The 10,157-nt window shown below is 48.5% G+C and overlaps 1 long non-coding RNA gene across 1 annotated transcript; it reads left to right on the top strand.

The window, feature by feature from the left end:
• The first annotated feature begins 4,603 nt into the window (after window positions 1-4,603).
• On the top strand, window positions 4,604-9,352 carry LOC135812734 (uncharacterized). The gene is made up of 4 exons (XR_010552942.1): window positions 4,604-4,864; window positions 7,037-7,111; window positions 7,711-7,839; window positions 9,032-9,352. It is a non-coding gene; the product is annotated as an uncharacterized LOC135812734 (long non-coding RNA).
• Window positions 9,353-10,157: the final 805 nt, after the last annotated feature.

Here is a 10,157-nt window from a genome sequence, read left to right as displayed (position 1 = left end):
GGTATCCTTGCACCTTTCCTGTTCAACAACATTCAAGGTTCAAGGTTCAAGGATTAATCAATGTTCAAGGATACCTTACCTGTGGAAATGGTGTGTGTATTAATAAATGCGCAGCTTGATTTCCTTATTGCGTTGATTATAATCATTTGATCACTTAGAGTCTGGGAAATTCAACATTCACCCCCCTCTCTCTCTCTCTCTCTCTCTCTCTCTCTCTCTCTCTCTCTCTCTCTCTCTCTCTCTCTCTCTCTCTCTCTCTCTCTCTCTCTCTCTCTCTCTCTCTCTCTCTCTCTCTCTCTCTCTCTCTCTCTCTCTCTCTCTCTCTCTCTCTCTCTCTCTCTCTCTCTCTCTCTCTCTCTCTCTCTCTCTCTCTCTCTCTCTCTCTCTCTCTCTCTCTCTCTCTCTCTCTCTCTCTCTCTCTCTCTGTGTTCTGGCTATGCAGCCTACAGGCTCATGCATGTCCTATGTTACACAATACAGTAATGTGGAAGAGAAAACACATGGGGAAAGAGTTATGAAGCAACTGTCCGAGTAAAATAAAACAAGATTCAATAATTGATAATGTAGAGCTGACTCAGGGTTTGATAGGAAACAAACTGTTCTCATTTTCATTTTCCTTGCTGCTGCTGCGTGTCTGCCAGTTAGAAATTTGGTTTCGGGTACAATTTATTCATTGTGGGCGGTGAATTGGTTAGGGATGATCAACACTGTGCAAATTGACAAGGAGTACTGAGACATTCCACGGCATGAAAATCAGCTTGAGCACTGCTCGACAATGCTAACCAACAGCCTTCCAACATGGCCAGCATTCCATGAAGCCTTGGAATGTAGCCTGTGCTCGACTCGCTGGCGCTCGAGATCGCCTCCCCCTCTTTGGAATTAGCTCTGATATCCATGATACCTTCCAAGTTGGAAGGCCGTTGGTTACCGCTATCGAGCAGTGCTGAAGCTGACTTTCATGCCGTGGAATGTCTCAGTACTCCTTGTCAGTTTTGTGCTAGATTGTGCACGTCTGACTGTTCAAAACTGGTTTAGTTGATGGACTCGATCACATAATTTGTGCCCACAGTTTTCAATGTTACAATGTTTCCTTGGCCCACCGTCTGAGTTCTTTTAAAATGTATATTTTAATTCAATTTAGTTGAATCGCAGTGAAGAGATCATTTTTGGAGTTTGGAGTTGAGAAGTGAAGTTTGCTAAAAAGAAAGAAATGAAAAATCCAATTCCCTCGACCCAACGAGTAAAATTGAAAAGGCGAACAATGAAAAGTATCACCCAGAGTTCCTGCATGTTATAACGACCAACTTGTCAATGACCGTTCCCATTTTGGGTAAGGTAAAAAGGCTACAGCCATCTGTTAGAAGTACTTAACTCAGTTCCCATGTCTTTGAAAGTAATTAGCCTAAAAGTGATAATATCATGATTTGCACCTATTTAGCACGCTGCTGGAAGTTTTGTATGTTCTCTTGTATTTTTTATTCTGTTGAAAACAGACATAGGTTTCCCTGACAACTACGATCGATCTGCTTTTGACCTTGAACCCCGTACTGCTACTTTCAAATGCAAACCCGACTACTTTGAACAGTGTTCTACTCCGCCATGTGCTGGAGGGAGATGGAATGAAGCAGCTACCTTCAGTGGAACAACCCCAAAATGGGATAATCTCCCAAGCTGCATGCGGCTCAGTAAGACACATTGTCCGCCATTGGCCTTGATTTTGTGTTTTTTCTTCTTCTTTTCCGCATGGTGAATTGATTTAGGTCACTGTAGCAATGATAATTGTTTGAAGATTTAGAGACCGGCAGCCTGACTTGTAGCAGCTTGGTTTCACTTATGTCTCCTTATGACAAGGCACAGCATGCAGACATACTGAACCTGTGTAAGAAATCTCCTAGGCTGTTTGATTTGGGGTGAAACGTCTGAGTGTATAAGGGGTCGTTGCAAAGGTTTTTTTTGTTGTCCCTGAAACAAACACCTTCATTTTGCAGTGGGACCCCCTCCCCTCCCTCTGAAATGTACGCAGCTTGCTCTGCGGGACGACGAAAATCGCAGGCATGCACATGCACATATGCACAGTGTCGATCAACTTGCAATTTTGGCTCGCACCCCCTCCCCTTCCCCCCCCCCCCCCAAATGTATGATGTTCATTTCAGGACGACAAAAAAATACTTTTGCAACGATCCTTAAGTTGACTGGCCAGTCGAAAAGGACGAATCGAGTGAAGAAAAACCCTTATCAACTCGTACACATTGACAAAAAAAATTATCGTAAATGCCCATAGAAATACATGAAATTCATGCACTGGTCCTGCGAGTTCAGGCCATGCACTGGTCCTGCGAGTTCAGGCCATGCACTGGTCCTGCGAGTTCAGGCCATGCACTGGTCCTGCGAGTTCAGGCCATGCACTGGTCATGCGAGTTCAGGCCATGCACTGGTCCTGCGAGTTCTGGCCATGCACTGGTTCTGCGAGTTCAGGCCATGCACTGGTCCTGCGAGTTCAAGCCATGCACTAGTCCTGCGAGTTCAGGCCATGCACTGGTCCTGCGAGTTCAGGCCATGCACTGGTCCTGCGAATTCAGGCCATGCACTGGTCCTGCGAGTTCAGGCCATGCACTGGTTCTGCGAGTTCAGGCCATGCACTGGTCCTGCGAGTTCAGGCCATGCACTGGTCCTGCGAGTTCAGGCCATGCACTGGTCCTGCGAGTTCAGGCCATGCACTGGTCCTGCGATTTCAGGCCATGGACTGGTCCTGCGAGTTCAGGCCATGCACTGGTCCTGCGAGTTCAGGCCATGCACTGGTCCTGCGAGTTCAGGCCATACACTGGTCCTGCGAGTTCAGGCCATGGACTGGTCCTGCGAGTTTAGGCCATGCACTGGTCCTGCGAGTTCAGGCCATGCACTAGGAAGTACACTTGCCACATGAATCCATTTCGCTTGCACGCCCATGTGGCCGAGTATGAAAATGCTGCATAGCACACACACGCACACACACACACACACACACACACACACACACACACCACGCTGGTCAGTTTGAACGGTGTACATGTAAGCCGACCATGTGCTCCCCAATCACCGCCGCACTCGCCACTGTGTTTATGTTGCTATTGCATGCGTGGGCAAACATGCATGTGTATCTAGATACATCTATCTAACTTACATGTACCATATTAGGATTCACCCTCCCTTTCTCGTATTGGCTACATTATTATTATGTGCCATGAAGTGGAGGCGATAAATAAATAAAATAAATAAATTTTGAATAGGCGTCGAGGCGACAATAGTTGTAGAATTGCGATCAACAGAACGAGCGGAACCGACATTTCACAAAGGCTTTTATTGTATTCAAAAAAGCCTTTGTGAAATGTCGGTTCAGCTCATTCTGTTGATCGCAATTCTAAAATAAATTTTATATCCGGATTTAAAAAAAAAACCCATTTGCTGCCTCTGTGTCCATTGACTGCATCCATGTTTCCCTCGTGCCAGGTCAGGTGTTTCCAATTTACTTTGTTTGTCTCTGCTGCACGGCTGGAAAAAATCCTTTCACTGCCAAGCAGGTTTTAACCCTTTGCACCCTCTGTTTGTCAATTCCGGTCTTTGAGCATCCAACCATGCCTCCATTGTGACGTTAGCAATAATACTTGCGGCCATGTGTGTGTGTGTGTGCACGTGTGTGCTTGTTTGTATGTGCACGTGTGTACTAGTGTGCACGTGTGTGTGTGTGTGTGTGTGTGTGCCGGTGCGTGTGTGTGTATATGTGCACGCACGCACTTGTGTGTGTGTGTGTGTGTGTGAGAGAGAGAGAGAGAGAGGGAGTGTGTGTGTGTGTGTGTGTGTGTGTGTGTGTGTGTGTGTGTGTGTGGGTGTGTGTGGGTGTGTGTGGGTGTGTGTGGGTGTGTGTGTGTGTGTGTGTGAGAGAGAGAGAGAGAGAGAGGGAGTGTGTGTGTGTGTGTGTGTGCTTCGGCGGCACAAATGCAGGGAAGAGCGACTGAAGCCGATCCATGAACAGGCCGGTGCTGTGTTGTGCGAAACGTGCCATCGTTGGTTTGCTAGCCGAGGTGGATTTGCTGTGCACAGCTGCTCTCCCAGTCTTGGTGACGCTCTAGTTCCAGAGATTGTTGCACCTCGCCCACCTGATTGCAGCCAATGTCATTACCACTGCCACACCTGTGACCGCTGTTTCCGGAGCAAAGCTGGGCACCGCCGGCACAACTGCAACTGCAACCGCAGAACATGCAGCTCTGGATCCGAGCGCCGCACCATCCCATGCCCGACCTGCTCTCGGAAGTTCACACGTCTCCAGTACCTGGCTCAACACAAATGCAAGAAGTAACTCTGCCCTCCTTGCCTCTTTGAGGCACTGCATCACCTTTAGGTGGCAGTTTCAAGGTTTCAAGGTGTGTGTGTGTGTGTGTGTGTGTGTGTGTGTGTGTGTGTGTGTGTGTGTGTGTGTGTGTGGTGTGTGTGTGTGTGTGTGTGTGTGTGTGTGTGTGGGTGTGTGTGGGTGTGTGTGGGTGGGTGTGGGTGTGTGCCTGCATATATGGGTGTGTATTACATACCTCTTGTTCCAAAACAGATTCTGTCGAATGCCTGAAATCTCGGTTCCAGTTTACATGGTCCAGCACTACTTATGATCGCGCTGCCATGGCGTGTGACTCCATAGGCCAGGCTCTTGTCAATGAACGACTCTTTGAAAAGGAGTACAGTTTACATAAGGAATGTCTGCACCAGACATTGAATGGTGCTACTCTTTGGGTCAGAAGCCCCAATGGACCCCTGGAGTACAAGTTTGGAAGAGACTCCATGCCAATACCTTTGCCAAATACTACGTCTGAGCAGACGCGCGTCTTCCTATGCATGCCAGGTGCGTATTGGGTACAGGCTCTTTGAATTTGCTTGTGCAGAGCAAGAGCACTGGGCTTGGGTATATCCTTACCTGCATGCTTTGTACAAACACACACACATACACGTGTATTAATTTTGTATTTGTATTTATGGATTCTCCACAGGCCTTAGCCTAAGTCGAGGGAGTCTCCGTCAACAGCTTATGAAGAAGAAGCTGAGGAGAAAATAAAAATAGGAGATAGAATGATGCGGGGTGGTAGTAATATAACACAGTGCACTTTGACACTACTACTACTACTGCTACTACTACCACCACCACCCCCACCGCCGCCACCACCACCACCACCACCACCACCACCACCCCCCCCCCCCACCACCACCACCACCCCCACCGCCGCCACCACCACCACCACCACCACCACCACCACCACCCCCCCCCCCCACCACCACCACCACCACCACCACCACCACCACCACCACCCCCACCGCCGCCACCACCACCACCACCACCACCACCACCACCACCACCACCACCCCCCCCCACCACCACCACCACCACCACCACCACCACCACCACCACCACCACCACCACCACCACCACCACCACCACCACCACCACCACCACCGCCGCCGCCGCCGCCGCCGCCGCCGCCGCCGCCGCCGCCGCCGCCGCCGCCGCCGCCGCCGCCGCCGCCGCCGCCACCGCCACCGCCACCGCCCTCGGCCTCTTCTTGGCCTGTGGCATTGCTCCAGGGTGCTTGTGAGTCTTGGCTCAGGTATTGCATGATCTCCTTGTTCAGGTACAGCAGCCTTGTATCACTGATACCACCTGGTGGCAAGGTTGTGGGCAGGCCGCTTGCAGCGACAGCAGCAGAGTTGGTCGACAAGCGCATGTGCCTTATCTCAACCTCATCTGCTTGACAGTTCTTCTTCATGCAAACGACACCAGGAGATTCCCGTGCACGCAGACGCTCACAGCGTGCGCAAACATCATATCTCTGCTTCATGATGCATATATCTGGAGTATTAGCTTTCCAAAGCTGTTTGAACGTGGTCAGACTAATAGGATGCGCACCTTCAGAATCACAGTATAGACAATGAATTTCTTTCTTTGTACAACTAGCAGGAAGATATGTGGGCGCCTTTGCTGCGCGTCCCCTGGGTGCTGCTGGTTGTGGCATTCCATAACGAGATGCATAGTTTTTGATAAACTGCACAACATTGTCAGCCACTGCAGTAGGTAAGATGTTGGGTGGGGGTTTTCCCTTACTCTTGCTGCTCTGTGGCGTTGTAAGTAGATGTTCAGCGTCTTCTTGTAAATTACGTAGTAGAGTATGCGACAATCCATGTGCACCTTGGAACACTTCATGGCAGACGACAACACGAAGCATTGGACATGTGAACGAAAATTTGCGAGAACTTGCAGTTGCAGCTCCAGCGCTGGGGCTAGATATTTTCATTATCGCTGCAAGTTCGCCCAGCACGTACCGCTTCAGCTCACTCCTCTTCATTGCTCTCAAGTTACATACCAGTTCCTCGAGCCGGTCCGGAGGTAGCTTGGTCCAATGATTCACTTTCCATTTGCAACCGATGTCCAGTGCGTCGCGTATCATCGCCGCTGCCGCTCCACTTGCTGCACTCGTTCCATCGCTAGTGGTATTCTCTGCATCGCTGAAATGCTCAACATCGCTGCTCTGCGACTCCAGCGGTAAACAGGTCCGTTTTTCTGCAGGTGTGTCCGAATCTGACTCGTCTGAGCCAGACGATTCGGCGATCGTATCACTGCTGTTTAGGCCGTAAAAACTTTCGTTATGTTCCCGTAGCGCAGCGAGGTCGTCAACGCTCGCACCGCAAATTTCTAGGCCTCGTCTTCTACTCGTGCATGCCATGACACTCTGTGGCTTCTTTACTTTCAGTACGCGTTTTGCATGCACTCGCACTTGTTGAAAGATGAAGTTGTGCCACTTGATACCTTGTCAAGATGAAAACAAATAATCTTGAAGCGATCCTCATCAAGGAGACAACTCGTAAAAAGTACAAAATCACCGCAACTCAAAAAGATATTTTTCAAATCCGAACTTCAAACTCCCATTCTGAACAATTTCCGTAACTTCCTTTAGTACCTTTTTTGCTGGCCGCGGCTCATTAATCTTGATTGTTTGTTTTTCTCAATGTTGTTTTCTCCCTGCAGTTGAACTAATGAGCAATAATGATCACTGCGACGATAATACGTATGAACCCTTGGCAGTTGCCCTTCTAACAGAAGGTATGTTTTCCCTACTGGCTCAACTGGACTTCATTTCTAACAATCTCTTCTTTTTATTTCTTCTTTCATATCACTACAAGGTTTCGTTGCATTTTCTCCATCTGTGCAAACCCGTGGCATCTAGACTGACAACATGGCTGTAAATTCTTGCACCAGCTTTCAGGTGTAAAACCCTGTTGTAGAGGTATAAGTCCTCATTTGTTACACTTAACTGTCTTTAAAAAACGCGACTTTCTCTCTCGCTTCCTGTGTGTCTGTGTGCCTCTGTCTGTGTGCCTGTCTGTGTCTGTCTGTTTGTCTATGCATCTGTCTGAACGTCGGCTTGTCTGTCTGACTGTCTGTGTGTGTCTGTCTGTCTGTCTGTCTGTCTGTCTGTCTGCCTGCCTGCCTGTCTGTCTGCCTGCCTGCCTGCCTGGCTGCCTGCCTGCCTGCCTGGCTGCCTGCCTGCCTGCCTGCCTGCCTGTCTGTCTGTCTGTCTGTGTCTATCTCTGTCTCTGTCTCTGTCCCTGTCCCTGTCTCTGTCTAAATCTGATTCTCTGTTTCTCTGTCTGCTTGAACGTCTTTGTTTCTCTCTCTTTCTTTCTCTTTGGTACTACCAGCAAAGGATATCTGTTCTCTGCGACGAGGAGAACTGGTGAAGGAAAATTCCTTCTTCTCAACACGCTGTCTTATTCTTTTCCGTTTGAGGACAGGTCGTCAAGATCCCTATGTTTGTCACATTCCAAGATGTGAGTGGGAACCTATTCATTACTGCATCAACTAGTCACAAAGCACAGCCCTTTACTAATAATGATTTTGGATGTCAAAGCAGCAATTATTTAATAACAGCTTTAGTTCAAGCACTCAAAAGTCATTTACACATACGATTCCCTTGCACAACCTGGTCAAGCTCCAACATCGTACTTGAAATAGCTAAACCTTTCTCTTTAAAGAAACATAATTCTTGTAAGTAAAATGGAGATAGTGTGATGTGGAGAAGTCCTAGAAGCGCACCAGGCTGTTCGGCTGCCCTGCAGTGAGCAGGATAGTCTTACTTCTGACCAAATCATTTGGACACATTTACATGGGAGATAATTGCATTCTTGTTATGGTATGGGTGTTTTGCTTTGCAATGTTGGCAGGTGACGTTGTTGAATGTCTTTCATGTCTGTTGGTTCGTGATGAAAATCATGTGACGAGTCATGACAGCAGGGTTAGACAGAGTGGCATGCATGTAATGTTGTGAACCAGTGGTTGGGGGATTGTGGTGAGAGAAAGAGATTGACCCAGGCGTGACTCACAGCAACACGCAACGTAATAGGTTGTCCAGCACTTCACTATAATTTGAGAAGCCTGGAGAGATGCGGAATGTCCCAGAGGAAGTGAAGGATCAGCCGGTATGCGGTAACAGCATGTTAGTGCAGCGCAATGCAGAGTTAGTGGTGCCGCATGGCACACTCAGTGCTCTCGGTCTCAGCCCCTCGCAATTGGCAACAGTCTTTTGTACGTATGCACACACTCGCATGTATGTGTGTGTGTGTGTGTGTGTGTGTGTGTGTGTGTGTGTGTGTGTGTGTGTGTGTATGTGTGTGTGTGTGTGTGTGTGTGCATGCGTACGTTTGTGTGTACACAGTCATGCACTTTTCTTCGTGACGGTAGTCAGATGAGAGAAGGGGGGAGGGGGCAAGACAGGACCTGGAGTTGGTGATTGCCGCAGTACAGGTCCATGTGACCCGGTTTGAGCGGCATTTCAAAACCACTGCTCGCACTCGCACACGTCTCACTCTCTGGCTTCTTGTCAAATATTGCCGCTTGGGTGCCAGGTGCTGTCTGTACATATACACAGTACTATTTGACAGGTAAATGTACCGGTATACGTTTGTACGCAGCGAGCATGATGGCATGATTGGCGTCTCACTGTGTGTGTGTGTGTGTGTGCAGATTCTCACCAGCCGGTCAGTGAAAGGACATGCAGCCCGCGTCAGGGTGACAGAGGTAAAATGCTCGTGCCCACTGACAAGAAAATGGGATATTTCGATGCGGTGCATGCATGCAAGCTCTGGAAAGGTGTTCCTCTAGACTCCATAAACTCCATCCACTCCATATACGTTACATGTTTCCGAGATTTGCCTAACGCACAATACTTACTGCCCCTTTCTGACACCAGCAAGTGGCACACATATAACCAGCTCCCTGCGCGGAAAGACGCTCATCCAGACAGCCTTTTCATACCGAAACACGCCGCGTGCTGGATCCCAGACAAACACGGTGAGAAATCCTGGATTCTATGCACGTTTGTGTGCACGTGTGTGTGTGCACGTGTGTGTGCACGTGTGTGTGTGTGGTTATGTGGAGTATGTGGTGTGATGTATGTGCGGGGAAAAAATGAAAAAGGCCAAAAATAGGGATTCACTGGCAAGAAAAAGTCACTTCAAATAGCTTTATGGTGGAGACCAGGCTGAATAGTGACGGTCAATTCTTCAGCCTTGCAAGCTGTTGAATGGTGCAATCCCAGCACAATTTGCTATGGCTTCATGTGTATGTGTGCATGTGTGTGTGCGTGCGCGTGTGTGTGTGTGTGAGTGTGTATGTATGTGTGTGTGTGTGTGTGTGAGTGTGTGTATGTATGTGTGTGTGTGTGTGTGTGTGTGTGTGTGTGTGTGTGTGTGTGTGTGTGTATGGTGCAGTGGTATGTGCAGCGATTTCCAATCGATAGGTTGCGGGTTCGATTCCCGACGATTATGGTCATACACGTCTTTCTTCTCTTTCTCAGACTCTTCCTGACTTTTCTTTCATTCTCCTGGGTGGTTACCAACAGCCAGTGTATGCCGGAGTATGTGGTGTGGTGTGTGTGTAGAAAAAGAAAAAAAGAAAAAAAAAGAAAAAAAAATTGAAAAATGAAAAATAGGGATTCGCTGGCCAGAAAAAGTCACTTCAAACAGCTGTGTGGTGGATACCAGGCTAAAAATAGTGGCGGTCAATTCATCAGCCTTGCAAGCTGTTGAATGGTGTAATCCCAGCACAAGTTGCTATGTCTAAAACATAGCTGTTCGCTATCATCGCTCCC

Source organism: Sycon ciliatum, chromosome 3 (assembly GCF_964019385.1).
Source record: "Sycon ciliatum chromosome 3, ocSycCili1.1, whole genome shotgun sequence".
Taxonomy (NCBI): domain Eukaryota; kingdom Metazoa; phylum Porifera; class Calcarea; order Leucosolenida; family Sycettidae; genus Sycon; species Sycon ciliatum.
Note: the sequence above shows the minus strand (reverse complement) of the source record. Positions and strands in the feature narration are given on the sequence as shown.